Source organism: Peromyscus leucopus, chromosome 15, assembly GCF_004664715.2.
Source record: "Peromyscus leucopus breed LL Stock chromosome 15, UCI_PerLeu_2.1, whole genome shotgun sequence".
Lineage (NCBI taxonomy): Eukaryota > Metazoa > Chordata > Mammalia > Rodentia > Cricetidae > Peromyscus > Peromyscus leucopus.
Genome location: NC_051076.1, coordinates 30,747,897 through 30,764,400, shown reverse-complemented (window position 1 = coordinate 30,764,400; position 16,504 = coordinate 30,747,897). Strand labels below are relative to the sequence as shown.

Sequence of the window (16,504 nt, the reverse complement as noted above, 5' to 3'; positions counted from 1 at the left end):
AGATGAACACAGGTCCTCCAGTCCTGGCCTACCTCCTCTTCATTCCCAGGTCTAGGAGTCTAAAGGCAGTCACTACTGCATGCTATTAAAACTACTCGGGGTAACTTTCTTCTAGTCTTCAAGACGGCCTTCATTAACATTGTCTCGGAGACCTCTCCCCCCATTCTCTCTCTCTCTCTCTCTCTCTCTCTCTCTCTCTCTCTCTCTCTCTCTCTCTCCCTCTCTCGTGTGTGTGTGTGTGTGTGTGTGTGTGTGTGTGTATGTGTGTGTGTGACTGATGATGGTGATGTGTGGAAGGAGACAGGACTTACCTCCTCCAGAGATCATGGGCATATAAGTACAAAGAGAAGAGGGAGGGCCATTAAAGAAAGAGTAAGACAGCAACTGTGCATATGCACATTACATACAGTGCCAGGCACATGTGAGTGTCCACCAGGAATGTAGACTGAGGACTGTGGTTTCGAATTATCACCTAAGACTGTATTACCTAATTTATGGAAATGTTTCCAGCTGGGGCTGATAGGATTCATGGGACAGGAAGAGAATGAAGGATTTGGTTTGGCCAAGTTGTGAACTTGTGATGGGTGGGGGATTTGAAGGAGTCAGGAGAGATGAGTTCATCGCATGTACACACCGTGCACAAGGAAGCACTCACTCTGTCCAAGTGTGCAGTCCCTCGGTTACACAGGCTGAGGGCTCAGGAGAGCAGCAGCCCCAGAAACGAGCAGGGGAATGGTGCTCAGTCTACGTGAGGAGATCAACTGGGAACTTGAGAGTTTAAAATCTGACCAGGTTTCCCAACAAAGCTATCCTAGGTTAGCCTCCAAGACTGAGAATCTCATGCAGATAGTTGCGAGAACCCAATGGCCTCACAGAGTGGCAAACAAAGAAAAGGACATGGCTCTCCTGGAATGGCCAGCAAAACGCCCACTGGACACTGGTGTCTAGCAACCCACTATGTGAAGCCAGCCAGCTCTTCCTAATCTAATGTCTTCTCCTACCTGGACAGCCTTTCCAGGCCAGTCTCGCCTCCCAAGTCTGTCCGCAGGGAAAGGAAAATCTACTCAAGCAAATGTAAACATCAAAGCTAGTAATGTCACAGAAGACAGGCTTAGTAAACTTAGGTGGCCCCCTAAATGGAAGGTTTCCCCCAGAATGTGCAGCCCGATTAATATCTGAATGAGTGGTCCTATGGTAAGTAAACTATGACTTGACATGTTCAGGCGATGCCACCAGGGAGGATGAACCATAGCTGTTTCTCTGGGTAAGAATTGGTAGGAGGAACTGACCTCTCATTCTTAGGGAACATGTATGGAGGTTAATGGCAGGAAACATCAACCCAAATGCTTTTTCTATTAACAGAATCAGGAGACATCCTCTGTGAACCCCAAGTAGAATTCTTGTAGTCCAGAGCCACAGAAACTGTTCTGATCAAGTATGCTCCCCACCCCTTTCTCAAAGAGTTAAGAAATTCCCAAGACACAGCTCGAAACATTTCCATGAATTAGGTAATACAGTCTTAGGTGAACGCTGAACTCTGAATGGGATTCATCACGGCAAGAAGAGTGAATGGGCACCAGAAAAGATGGTCTCGTTTCATCCTTTCCATCCAGATGGCTGGTGGGATGGGCAGCTAAGCCCCTACAGCACAACCTGTAAGAAGCTAGGGTACACCCCACAGCCCAGCCCCACAGAGCACCCCACAGCGGTCTCTTGCAAAGCTGTCTTGTCCCTATTAGACAGAGGAAGTTCATCATGGGTTCCAAGAGACTAATTCTCCCGTTGGAGAAAAGAAAGAAAAAGCAAAATACAAAAAGAAAGGATTAAAAAAAAACTGGGAAAAACATTTAATCTCAAAACCTTAAGTTGGTAATGACAACAGTAATCATACATACAATATTCCACCCTGTACCAGAGCCATCTTTCGACTATGGGGATGCAGTTAGAAACGTTCCCCTAACTCATGTTAGTGGGCAAGGTAGTGGGACAGGAAGAAGAGATAAGTGCACACGTGTATCCATCTACAAATGATACCTGCATGCAAGCATATGAACTCATACAAACAAAGGGCTTAGCTGGTAGGGTTCCATAAAAATTGATAGAATTTCCTAGCATTTGGAAGCAGGCAAAAACTCAGAACTCAGTAGAACAATACTAACAATTGCCTCAAAATGGCATCTCTGAGACCCACTTTAAACAAGTGCCCTGGGTCCGTGCCGTGTGGACCTTTACAGTGGGTGTTTTTGAAGGATCTGAATGCAGCTTTTTCCCTAAAGCAGCTTGTGTTTTCTGTGAGAACTGGCCGGTCTTCACCATGCTTATTCCACAAACTATGACTTAGAAGTGAACCAAAAGTAAACTTTAACCGCGCATCCCCGTGATGATGATCACAAACTCAACATCTGCAAAAAAAAACAGCGATATTCTACTTAGATCTTTTTTAAGGCAGCCTCTCTTCTTGTTGAGAAGTGGAGGTAGAGACACCCCTACATCTCTGAGCTGCAGTGGTGGTCCAACCCACACTTCTGTAAGTGTTATGAGCCTGCTTCTCCCCCCTCCCCTTGTCCACCCTCACTGCACTGCTCTCAACCAGCCCATGGTAGAATGGATGGAAATGATCCAGAACGCAGTTACCGATAGAAAAGACAACCTTATACTACCTCGTGGATTGGGACAAAGTGACCTCCTCTTCAGGCTGGGTCAGGGAAATAGCTCAGTCAGTGGGTAAAAGCACTCGTTATGCCAACCTGACCAGTGTGACTCCTGGATCCCACTGCGGAAGGAGAGGACCCACTTCAAAAAGTCATCCACTGATCCTCACATGTGCCATATGTATGGTGGCATGTGTGCACCTACACTCACATGCACACACAAAATGATAAATAAAAGGAAGTTTTTAAATGTTTTTAAAAGCGATCTGGCTGGGTGTGGTGATAGATGCCTTTAATTCCAGCACTCAGAAAGTAGAGGAGATGGATGGATCTTTGTGAGTCTGAGACCAGGCTATTCTACACAGTGAGTTCTAGGTCAGTCAGGTATATACCGTGAGAACCTGTCTCAGTAAAAGAGGGGAGAGACCTCTAACTTAAAAACGGACACACAAGGGAAGCTTAAAATAATGTCTATGGGGTCGGAGGGAAGGACTGGTACACAGCACAGGCTGGAAAGCCCCAGTGCTACAGAGTTTTCACAGAGGCATCCCAGATCCCAACAATACTATTTTTTTTTCTAGGTGAGAAAACTTCCGTGCCCTACTTTGGGTCCCAGGCAAGGTTGTTTTGTTTAAACTGGGACCAACTAGAAGATCCATGGATCACCTTCTGGCGGTCCTTCAGCTGACGGGAATGACATGGACAGAGAATGTGCATCTAAGTGCCTCTCTAGAGGGAGGGCATGGCTTACAGGAGACTAGGAAAGGATGCGTCATATATAAGAGGTGAACTGTTCTTTCCATAAAAGGGAGCACTGAGAATTCATACCAAGGATGAAGACCAAGGAGGAGTCTATGTGTCAAGAGCTTCACAGAGGACCACGACCCGGTCCTAAGCAGCTGATCCTTCAAGACATCACCCACCCCTTGAGCACTGTCCTCTGATTCTCCACACTCATTGCCCCCAGAGCAGTAGACCCAGTAAGTTGCTGCTTGAAAGATACTGTAAATAGCTCTGACAGAGTACAGTTTGGGGTGGCTTCCAATTAGCCTCCACTTAACAGTCTTTTCTCCCTGCCAAGTTTGTGCAGTGAGAGCCCCACACCCCCGCCCGCCCGCTGTTTGGCTCTGGTTTGGGGAACATGGAGGAGTCAAGACGCTGATAGGACTGGTGGAAGTCATCAAGTGTACCTATGTACCAAGCCAGGGAGAGAGTTAAAAGGTGCTTCTCGGGGGTCAGCACCAAATACAATCTGGCGGCGAGGCCAAAAGCTACCCAGGTTCCCATGAGTTCACTTCTTTCTCTAGCCCTGGCCTAACCCTAACTTTCCCTGTTTCTACTTAATTATCCTTGATCATTTTTACCCTTTCCCCTCTTTTCCTGCTGACTACCTCTCCATTTCATTTGAATCCCAGTAGAGATACCTAGGAGCTAAACACAAACCGACGGCCAATTAAAAGTGCCTCATGTTAAAAGCAAAACATTAAATATTCATAATTAGGTAGCTTTCAAAATGGATGAGGAATAATAGAAATCTGCAGTTGGGGCTAATCGGGGCACCTAGGGTTTGTAACATAACCAACACCCATTCGGCTGACTGCTGGAACCCACATGCTTTCTCCTCGGCAGACTCCGCACTTTATAAATATTAGAGATGTAAAAGACCAAGGAGTTCCTAGTGTGTTTATTTCATTATGATGAATTCTTCAGGCAATGAGAGGGTTACTGAGGCAGAGCTGGGTTAAAACTCCAGCTGAATTTGGCAGCCCTACTGTTCTTTGGAGTAGCATCTAAGTATTACTGAAGGATAGAGCATGAAGATTGCTCACTTGGGTATAGTTTTTTAAGAAAAGAGAAAGTAAAAATTTACCCCCCATTCTTCCATTTATTTTCCAAATTATAATATCACCAGAATTGGCAATGGATATATAGAATGAAAGAGAAATAAGAGAAGAAGTGTGCAGTAAGGCAGGAGAGAGTTCTTTCCAAGGTTTAAGTGCATCTGAACCTTTTCCGGCCCTCGGTGTTCTCAAGAAAGGGCTGAGTTTCTCCCGCTCCTAATGGGAGTCCAGTCTCTGTCGAAAAGTCAACTTAGAGTCTGTTCTTAAAACCTACCCTACAAGTAATGCTCTTAAATGTTTGTTAGTAATACAGTCAACCCTTTTTGGGGGGCTCTGGGGAAATAATCTTTCTCAGAGAGTTAAGACAAGGTCACTTTTTAAATGGACAAGAATGGAAGGAAATGACCACAGTTCACCTCGCAAAGGCCTTCCTAAGAAAAATCAAAGCACTAAGATTCTTGCTCCCAGCAAGTGCTCTGTCCACTGGGAGGCAGCATAGTCTGCCAGAAGGAGAAATGGGCCAGAGCTGCAAGACCTGGGTTCTAGTCCTTGTAAGATCCATTACTTTCTTGACAAGTGTACTATGGCCAGCCACAGAATTCTGATTAAAAATTAGGGCAGAAAAAAAAAAAGAAAAGAAAACAAGAGATGCCAAAGCACTTAGGTGGTAAAGATACAAGCTGCTGAAAGCAGACACGCACGCATGCGTGCACGCGCGCAACAGAAATGTGAACTCTATAACTTTCTCACCACGTGAACAGCAGCTCTACCGCTGATATTTAATGTATCTAGAACAAAACAAATACAGTTGGCCATCCACATTTGCAGACTCTTAACCGAATTATCAACCACAGATTGAAAATATTTAAAAGGAAATTGTGTCTGCCAAATACCCAGCTTTTTACTTTCTGTTGTGGTTTGTCTGTTGGTCATTGCTTTCTAAACAATACAATCAACTATCGATATATATGGCATCTTCATCGGGTTTTTCCTTTTTCAGTATAGTAAAATTGAGATTATTTAAAGTATATGAAAGTGAACATATAGTTATATGCAAATACATATGCCATTAAGTGAAAACGGCTTGAGTATCCTCAGAGATTGGATACTGTGGAAGGGCCAGGGGCTCCGGGAATCAGCACAGAGGTATGATGTCACACTTAAACACAGTATTTTCTAAAGTATGTTTCTAAGGATCATAGTGAGGGAGGAGGCCCTCAGGTCAAATAAATTCTGAAATATGCTGCTATACTACCACAGCCTTCTGGGAGATTTACAATATATTAACAACATTAATAATATTAATACTGATAATCTTGGTGATATTAATATATTAACACTCAGGGAAGACTGTGGTTAAGAAAACTCGTTAATTCACAAACTCACTTGACAATGCTTTCTCCTTTCACATAAAAACCAATCACACACACACACACACACACACACACACACACACACACACACACCCCTCCACCACCACCACCAATTAAAGTTATTTTTTAATAGCAATAATGTCTAGTTTCAAATTGGAAAGTTAATGTCATTGAACCACTGGTCAAGGTCTTGGGGGGAGCTGGAAATGTGGGTCTAGCATTCTACCCACAATGCCCTCCTTATTCCCTCTGATGAGCAGCAGCATGTGTTTGTGAGGCAGCTGGCCAAGGTGAAAGGTTAATTCTGTGGCCTTGAATCTCAGTCCCCCGAACAGACTCCTAAGGGGGCTGGACCTCATCACCTTGTTCTCATTAGCTCTACCCAAGTGAGCTCAGGAGCCACAGAGGAGGGCCTTAGTTACCATCTCAAAGGGAACTAGAAATGTAACATCCTATCGCACAACCAATGGACTCCAGCCTGCATGTTTAAGGAGAAATCTTAATGAAGATGCACTATTTTATCCTATCAGGAGAGGTAGACTAGGGAGGTTTTATATCGACGGTCTTGGGAGCCAGTCTCCAAGAGAACCATATTCCAGGTCCATCCCTTAAGAGCTATACGGTCTTGAAGAGACTCCTTATTTGAACCATTCCTCAGAAGGTCTTGATGAGAATTCTGGGAAATGACCCATGTCAGTGAGTTTAGCACTGTGCCTACCACATGATAAGGAGCAAGAAATACTAATAAGTACCCATTTATTTACTTGCTTACTTATTTTTTAATTTATTGGGACTGGAAATTGGATTTCAGGGTCTTCCATGTGTTCCCTAAAACTTTCTCCCACTGATTTACATTCCCAGACTTCTCTTAGTTTGGTATTTTGAGACAAGATCTTGCTGAGCTACCAAGACTAACCTTTGGTGTATAGCATGGGTAATCTTTGAATTTAGCAATCCCCCTGCCTCAGCAAGGATTACCAGTCTGTGTAGCAAGGACTACCGGTCTGTGCAACAGGCCTGACTATGTTGCTACATTTAAAGGAATTGGATCATCAAGAATATAATATCCCTTTGATAGTATTGGCAAAATGTTATTTTTTTCTCTTATATTGTTTTTATTTTGTAATTCATGAGAGAAAGAGGGGGGAACCACATGCTTCTTAAATCTTCACTGAAAATCTCAGTGTGAGGTTGAAACGACCTTGGTCAGGTTTCTGTCCTTAGAAGAGATTTCTAAGTTAAGAACTTCAATCTCTGTAAAACACGATTCAGCTAACTAAACTCAATTTACTGGTACACTCCCAGGAATACATGTCTCAGGGGAGATACACCCAACACAGCACTTAATCCTTGCAAGGTATTATTATGTGGCCTAGTTTTTCCTGTCAGAATCAAAATACAGATCAGAAAATGGGGTTTCAGGCCACACATCAGAGGAGGCAGATGAAGAATGGAGGGGAGGCCCTGGAGGTATTATAAAAAAAAAAAAAAAAAAAAAAAAAAAAAAAAAAAAAAAAAAACTCAGAAAACACAGGCAATAACACCAGAGGACCAAAAGGACACAGGCAAGAATGGTATGCCTTACGCCCTTGGCACTGCTGGCACACCAGAAACCGCCAGATCTGTTCATACACAGAAACAGCCCCAGAACTGTAGGGCAGTCCTTTGAACGCTAGTGGGAGACTCCCAGCAGCACTTCCATAGGCCTGTATGGAAAGAGTCAGAGGCTGTCTTCTCCATCCTAACTCCTGGGCTCTCATCTTTGGAGATTGCCATAGTGACCATCTCAAGGTACCTAAGTCACCAATACCCATACACTTTGCCTCCCCATACTCCCGGCTCTTAACCTCCAAGACTCTTCCAGGAGTATGGAGCCCAGGGTAGCCAAATCCCAAAGCCAATAGTGTTATGATTATGGAGTTCTGTAGGCACCCTCCCCCCTCGCCCTCTCTCTCCCACTTCACCCCTCTCCTCTGGTGACAGGCTGTCTGTAACTGTCTCTTGGGTTTTATTTAGTTGTGATGCACACAATTCAATGCTGTTATAATGAACAGAGTCCTCGCCCAGAACACACACACACACACAAAAGTTAGTCTAGTTACTTTGGCCATGTCTAGTGACTGCTTTGCAGGGCCACCACATCGATCCAATCAATGCTGGAACAGCTGGCTCTTAATAACACTGGATTAAACAAATTGATCACAGAAAGGTCAATTTGGTGCCTAACATTTAGAAAGTTGGAATCTGAGCACTTGGCATCTGTCGGGGACCGACGCCACATAAGGTCAGGGATCAGACTCCTGAGCCGAGTTCCTCACTTGAAAGAAAGGAAGGTTGGTGTAGAAAAGACAGTCACGGCTTTAATATTCTTCTATCTACTCACATGAAGAAACCTGAACTAGGAACAAAGATAGTGCATTCTGTGTTTCAAAAGATCTTTGTGGTTATATGAAAGATGGAGAAGTAGAAACACCACATTCAACAAGACCAAGGCAACACTTGCTGGCCAATAAAAGGAACAGGATCCCACCTCACACATTTTTCTTACAGTCAGGAATGGGCTACCAGTTGGCAAAAATTGTGTCCACACATGTCCTCTGACCTCCCGAGAAATGGAAACTGTTGAGACATCTTCTCTACACACGAACGAAGGACAGAGCAGGAGATGCTCCCAGTCCACCTGACATGGCATCCAAAGCCAGCCCGAGCCTCCAGTTGGCTCTGCCCCTGGAAACCTGCTTGTCGTTACCATGTGTTCTGCGAGAAGCCGGGGCTGAATGCTGTAAAATGTGTGGAGCCCATGTTTTATGAGCTGCCTCCACAGTTCAGAGGGTGAGAACAGGCAGAGGGAAGCGGGATCGCAGAGCCATCATCGGCCAGTTGGCAGATATCAAGATCCAGGCAGGAATACCGCCAATGCTCCGAGTCACATGTCAACAGAAACAGAGGGAATGGGGGTGGGGCAGACATGGGAGGAGGGAGCAAGAAAGAGAGATGGGGTGGGAGGGGGGGAGTCCAAGTAGGAAGCAAAGGGAGGTGTCTGGGCCTGACCAGCTGCCAATGCACCCTGAGCACAGCAGGTATCACAGCTACTTAGGGAAAGAGCTACCCTCAGTGCCCTCACATTGGACTCCTGAGCCTCTGCCATAATTGGAGGTGTGTCCTTGGTCAGGTCACATCACACACTATAAAAAGAGAAGGGTTGAACCACTGGTCTGTAAAAGACAATCAGTTTCCACGCTGCTTTTACATATTCACACACACACACACACACACACACACACACACACACACACACACACAAAAGGGAGGGGACACACACACACACACCCCCAATGTGGAACACCTCAACTCTAGGAATGAAAGAATTGTCTGTGTGCTACTGGGAATGGAATCCACTAAGCTTGGCTTCAGATCAGTTATCCCACTCAGAATTTTGAGTATATGAGGGCGTGGGGGGCATGTGGGGGGTGCTGTTCTATTCAGATCCTATTTTACCAGCAAGACACTGAGACCTCCCGGGTCCTCTGGAGATCACCCTGGGAGTTCCGAGTACTTTAGAGTCCATCTTGTGGCCGTCCCTAGGCTTAAATGGAGTGTGCTTTAGGGAAATCTTGCCTTGCAGTCAAAATTGTCAAATCCTAAAGTGGATTTTGAGTCCTGCGTCTCTTCCCTGCCTTCTCTGGAGATGGAAACAGGCGGAGGAAATCCACAGGGTGCTCATCAAATGTGTGTACTAGTTTATTTGTTGAGGAAAACACACACACACACACACACACACACACACACACACAGCATGAACTAGGTAACAGGCCACTGTGCTGACAGCTGTGTTCACCCTGGGAGAGTCGGAGCTCGCCCACACACGGATCATAAAGAACACAGTGTGCACACCTTAGGACAGACACACAGACCATGCTCTGGGGATCCTGGGATGAGCCTGGGGGGGGGAGGTTGGGGGGAGTTAAGAATAGCTTTACCGCAGCCTTGACATTTGAGCTGGTAGCTGAAGGAGCACAGCTCGCCAGGCTGCACGGAGCAGAGGGAACGCATTCGAAGCAAAGGACACAGTACGACGACGGCTGAGAGTCCACAAAGGGTGCGGCCTGCTCCCAGAAGAGGGGCAAGTTCAAAGCAGTTGAGTGTTTGGATCCAGTCCAGCCTGGTGTTTGAAATACTTATCTAAGCGATGGCCTGGATGGCTTGTCTACACATATGGTTACAGAATACTATGGATCAAAATGTGAAGCATAAGGCTTGAATGAGGGCCACCTACATCTTTTGGACACACACTGCTGAGAAACAAGACTTTAAAAAAAAAAAGAAAAAGAAAGCATGTGTAGTTCGGTTTTTTGTTTTGTTTTTATCATTTGCATTTCTTTAAAGTAGGAAGAGAAAACAAGCTTGAACTACTATCTATATACCTGTATCTATATACACATAGATGGACCTTGAAAGATTTGTTTGCTTGTTTGTTTTTGTTTTTTGAGATAGGGTTTCTCTATGTAGCCCTAGCTGTCCTGGAACTCGCTTTGGAGACCAGGCTGGCCTCAAATTCACCGAGATCCGCCTGCCTCTGCCTCCGGAGTACTGGGATTAAAGGCGTGTGCCACCGCCGCCCGGCTGAAAGATTTCTTTAAGGAAATCTCATGTGATAGTCCCTACATGCCAAGCACCGCTGTAAACACACTGTGTATATTAGATACATTTGATCTGCCCAGCAATCCTGTAAGGTGAGTAAGTCTTTCTTCTTCCTCATACCTAACCTCATCAGGCAGAAAGAGTTCAAATAACTCACCAGATTTAATGAGCCAATTCATATCGAGGTCAGGACTAAAATGAAGCTAGACTCTGTCCCCAGAGTTCCTCACTCCCATGCTCACCCACCTCTCATGAGACACGGTTAATAACAAGATCACTTCCGGGAAGGAAGACCCCCCCACAGAGATGGAAGTTCCATCACATTTCTTGTCTCTTCCTCCCCCATGTTTGGGCTCCTGGTGAACGCCATACAGACATTCATTGTAGAATATCCTTTGCCTTTTGATTCAAAAAGGAACAAATCCTAGACATGGAACTATTCTGAGCTCTTTTATAGTCACAGGTGCTGGCCACAGAAAGGCCACAGGCAGCTGACAGAGGGGAGGATGAGGAGGCTACAGTCCAGAAGCACTGCTCGCCGGGCTACTTAGACCCATAACAGGGCAACACACCCCAGGGCCCTCTTCACTCCCAGTTCAGAACAACTCCTATAGTCACAGAGGCAATGTGCTGGAAATCAGGATCCCAGCAAGACAGCACTCAAGGCAACTCTCAAGGCTCCCTCCTGCAGCCTCTGCAAACAGTAGGTGGCGGTGAACTAAAGGTCCAAGAAAGAAAACACCTCACTCCTCACCCACACCAGTGTGATCAAGACAACCCCCCCCCCAACCCTGCCCATCGCTTCCACCATTTTGAACTAAGAACCCATATATTATACCACGCCATGGTTCATTTCAGCAAAAATCAACTATCATTCTTCTGACCTGGGGGGTTAAAAATTCCCTCGTTGAGATGCTGAAAAAAGTAACATGACATCATGTTGCCTGTGTCAGGTTTATAAATGGGCCAGGGGGAGGCTGGGGTGTAACCTGACACTATCAAAACACTGGCCCTGCTGGAAGAAAGGAGGCCATTGTTGTAGGCTGTCAGCTCTCTTCTGGCTGGAGGTAAAGTGAGATTCAAGAAACATTAGAAGGAGGCCAGGCATAGTGCAGGCCCTGACTCCCATGTCTGCGAAAGAATCAGGCAGGCCCAGGTCCCCACTTCCTGTGGGGTATGTCACCCCTGGTTTCTCCTAAGTAATTTTTATGCCATACCTCAAAGCAAAGGAATGCTTAACTCAAGGACAAGAAAGTCCAGGGCATTTTTTCAGTTTCTTGAGACTTTCCAAAGCAGACAACCAGAGAGGGGACTGAACCCCAGTGACTATGTGCAGGGTCTCAATTTTATTTTAAAGACAGAAATGGGAAACTGGTTCAAAGCTAGAAAGACAAACCCACCTCAAACAGGGTAGAGTGAACCCCCAACCACAAAATAATAACAAGAAACAAAATTCTGAAAATTAAAAAAAAAAAAAATCAAACAGGTTCAAAGTGAAGGACTGAGGGATTCTGATCAGGAGACAGGGGACAGAATGTGGAGTGTGTTATGGAGACGGGACAGACACAGACCAGCCAGAGGACAAAGTGTTGGCACAAAGAATAAAAGCATTTTAATGCACAAAAGGAGAAGGGAGAGGATTTATGGTGAGCGAAAGTTCAGAAAACAAAAAGCCAGGCAAATGGAAGCCAGCCTGACTGGAGACACAACTCATTTTGCTGGACACACATTTAATTTGATTTTTCTCTTTTCTCTCTTTCCCCATCTTCCAGCTCAGCCTTGAAGGGAGGAAGAACATGCAAACAGGCCCTCCAAGGCCCAAATGTGCGCACATAATTTTAGCAGGGGAGCCAGGCGGGTTTGGCCAGCCAGCTAGTCCTCCTCAAGGGAGATGCCACTTTTGTGATCACGGAGGACGACAGGCCTGACTGAGGTCAGAGAACAGAGGGACTCAGCATGGAACTTGTTGTGGGTAGCTCTTCTGGTACTCCGCTAGCCTGTTCCCACCCCATTGTAATCCTATCATAGCTCCACAAGGACCTTAACCTCTCCAAACAGCTCTCTCCACCCATCCTCATGCCTCCCGGGCTTAATTCGGCGGCAATTAAGAAAGCAGCCATACAGACCACTGGGTTCCTAGCTGCTAACTGCTGCTTTTATGTTAATCCCACCACATCTTCTTTAGAACGAAACAAGAACCCCTCAACTAAAGTAGAATGGTGCCCCATGGCCCAAGTGCACCATCCTTCAAAAGGCTTTCCCACAGAGCCTTGGAACCAGCCCCTCCATGCTTCAAAGAAGACAAGAGAGGGCCCCCTGGACCACCCTCCAAGCTCAGAGCTTACTTGTCCCTCACAATTGCAGTCCCCTGAGTCTTTTTTCTCTACGGCTGGGAGCGTTCTTGGCGCCAAAGTGTGCTCATTAGAGATGGTGCTGAGCAGGAACCCAAAGACACAGAAGGCAGAGGAGGAGGCAGCCATGGCCTCAGGACCAAATCTCACAAAGGGAGCTGTCCAGGGAAAGAAGGCTGGGCCCTTGAACTTTGTATCCATGAACTTGCACCAAGCTTCGGTTTAGTGAGTTTCTAGAAAGGAGAGTCTCTGGTGTCTCCAGCACCAGTTTGGAAGCCTTTGCCCTACCTGTCACAGGGCATCTTTCTCTGCTGAAAATACCCTAGGGTTGTCTGCTGCCCTTTCTCTTCCTTCCCAGGATCCTCTAGTTGCTCATATGTTTCAGTGAACAAAGACGGAGTACCTAACACATGTCAGGCACTGGATTAGCTCTTAGAGTATACAATAACCAAATAGAGACAGGTCTCTGTGTCTTCCTTTTTCCTACCCCACCCCAGACTCTTGCCAAACCCAGTCAAGGAACTATGAAGGGTCTCACATAACCCACATGATTCTCACTGATGCAACCAAAGAATAGTCCTCAGACACTTGGAACAGCTGGGAACCTTAGAGAATCCAGGGCGTGTGAAGAGCCTGCATGAGGGTTTGTGTGTAAGGAGCTGAAGGGAAGGATGAATTGGGGAGAAATGATAAGCTTCCAAGGAGAAGGAAGAGAAGGCTGTGAGGATATGCAGACAATCCTTTCAGGAATTTGCAGACAATCCTTTCAGGAATTTGCCAACATGGTTTGTAGATGTCGCATGGGGTCTGCCTGCTACCTATTCCCTAAGTGTTTGTGCCTACAGTTAATAAGAAGAAAATACTGGTGCGATAGATAGATAGATAGATAGATAGATAGACAGATAGATGATAGATAGATAGATAGATAGATAGATAGATAGATAGATAGAAAGATAGATAGATAGATAGATAGATAGATAGATAGATAGATAGATAGATAGATAGATAGGCAGACAGGTAGGTAGATAGATAGATAGATAGATAGATAGATAGATAGATAGATAGATAGATAGATAGATAGGCAGGCAGATAGATAGGCAGACAGACAGGTAGATAGTTGGTAGGTAGATAGATAGATAGATAGATAGATAGATAGATAGATAGATAGATAGATAGATAAACTCTCATAACATTGCGGAGCATGGTGGATGACAGAGAGTAGCCTTCACACTCATAGAGACTTGAGCTCTTCTCTCTCTCTCTTTCTCTCTCTTCCTCTCTCTCTCTCTCTCTCTCTCTCTCTCTCTCTCTCTCTCTCTCTCTCTCTCTCAGGGGGACAACAAGAAGAAAAAGCCAGTGCTAAAAGAAGCCTCATGAACACCCTGACACCTTAGGTCCTAAATTTATTTTCTCATTAATGAATAGGGGGATTTATTGTTTGAAGCAACGTCTGTTTTATATCAACCCTTCTCCTGTTTTTTTGCCCCAGACAGTGGAGCTCTGAGGAGACCAAGAACAGATGTTTCATATTTCAGGAAAGAGCAGTCTCCCCCAATTCCTGAAAGATTCTTGGAATTCCTATACTTAACAAAAATTAGCTACAGAGAAAAAATAATCATGAATTAGGAGCCCACGGTGCCTCTGGGAGGCAATGGCTTCTGTCCTTCCTTCCAGCCAGCTTTCACCACCCTAAATCCTCTGTCTGATGCCCACGGGGTTCCATGGAAAACCCTAGTGTGGCCAGCTCTGCTTGCAGCTACTGAGGAGTTTCGCCATATTTTGTAGTGACGATGCCAACCCTGAGACATCATTTCCAAGGGTTGAAGCAGGGTCAGTCCGAGTTCCAATCTGGGCTCTATCTTGTGCTCTCCCGACCAGTTAAACAATAGGCAGCCCCATGACCTCATCCACCCAAGAGATACAAGAACATTTAACTGTGTTCCTTGCTGTAGTCATGTAGAGATAGATGCAAGGGCCCATGAGTAAGATACTTACAGAACTAGAAAGTCCATTCGACTACAATCATTAACAGCTGCCATTCTATTAACCAAATTTTGTGTTAACCATTATACCGCTACACATGTGGAGAGCAACATTAGCTACACAGCACACTGATCTAGCCTGAGCTGTAGTCTCACAGCCTACTCACCCAATGTGAGGTCCTTTTCCATTCTGTATAAAAGATATCGAAACCTTTAACCATTCAACATTTATTCAATCAACATTTATTGAGCACCTGGCACAGTACTTGGCACACGCTGGGTGCTCAGTAAACATCTAGTGAATAATGAATGAACAAGTACCTAACACAGAGAAGGAAAAATGCATGGCAAGCTGCCATCGGCCTTGGATCCTGAATCCACAGCAGAACCCACTAATGGATTCAAATGTGTTTCGCTGAAGACTCTGGCCTCAGAATAGCCAGACTTGATACATAGGATAAAACGTAGCTGCCATTCCTGACTGAGGCACAAAGATCCAGTACATTTTGCCTGTTTTCAGGGAGCTTGTAGATTCCTGGGAGAAAGGCTGTAAGTTGGTAGATGTAATAGGTATTAGGAAAGACACAGAGGAGCCCAGCACAAGCCTGTGGCCTCTAATAACATGACTGAGGCCACAGTTCTCTAATTCTACATGCCTTCAAAATGCCGGTTCCTCCAAATTGCTCTCCTGCCTTTCTGAGAAGCCTTTTCTCATTCCCTCCATTACTCACCTTGCAATTTTTACAGCCCTGGGGTCCTGTCCTGCCCTTGTCTTCTCAGTATAAACCCTCTTAGAACATCAGAGAGCCACCCAAGAACTTGGTGGCTACTTACAGTGACATCCAAGCCTTGACCTCTACCTCCACGAGGATGCAGACACAGTAATTATCAGCTCTTGCTTAGACAGTTCGCCTGGATATCCCACACGCCACTCAAAAGCAGAAGCACAGAAGCCCCTCCTCCTTCCTCCATAGCTTTCCTCAGCCCCTGACAATCTTGATCCATACCCTCTAAAGTACTACCATCCAAAATGTCCCACCAGCAAACCTCCTAAGGGTCGTCTCTAAAAGAGCTTTTGGAATTTATTTGTCTTACTCTACCATTCTCTCACATTTCTAGCCGCTCCCCTCCCCCGCTGCCACAGTAGCACCCCTCAATTTAGTCCATCTTCCAAGGAGACCCCCAAATAACCTTAAAGCACAAACTTGACTTGTGTCGGCCTCACCCCTTTCTCTCCTAAACCTCTCACGCAACATCTCGTTTCCTTCGAGATTGCACGCTAAGCTGGGCGTCCTGTGACCCCCACGAATTTGTGCCTGTCGTGCCCTGGCCCGATCACTCTGGTCATGTGACTGTCTTTGCCCATGCTGTGTACTCAGCATGGTGGGATGCCTGCCCTTCCTTTAACTCTCCTTTCCTTACCATCCTTCACAATCCAGACAGAAACCCCATTCCATATCACCCTGGAATTCTTCCCTAACACTTCATGGCAGAGTAAGTTATCCCAGCACTGCAAACAGATAATTTTACAAGATTCTGAAATTCCTTTTCAATAAAAAAAAAGAGAGAGAGAGAGAGTTGTTTCGGACGTATGGCAGTATTGGTGTGTATGTAAGCTGTCTTATAAAATTCACAAGTATCTTAAGTCTGTGTGTGCAAATAATA

At 45.5% G+C, this 16,504-nt stretch overlaps 1 protein-coding gene across 4 annotated transcripts in view; it reads right to left on the bottom strand.

Moving 5' to 3' along the window:
* The window catches only part of Pbx1 (PBX homeobox 1), a 313,527-nt gene that overhangs the window by 251,252 nt on the left and 45,771 nt on the right, over positions 1–16,504 (bottom strand). The gene's annotated exons all lie outside the window — the stretch shown is intronic.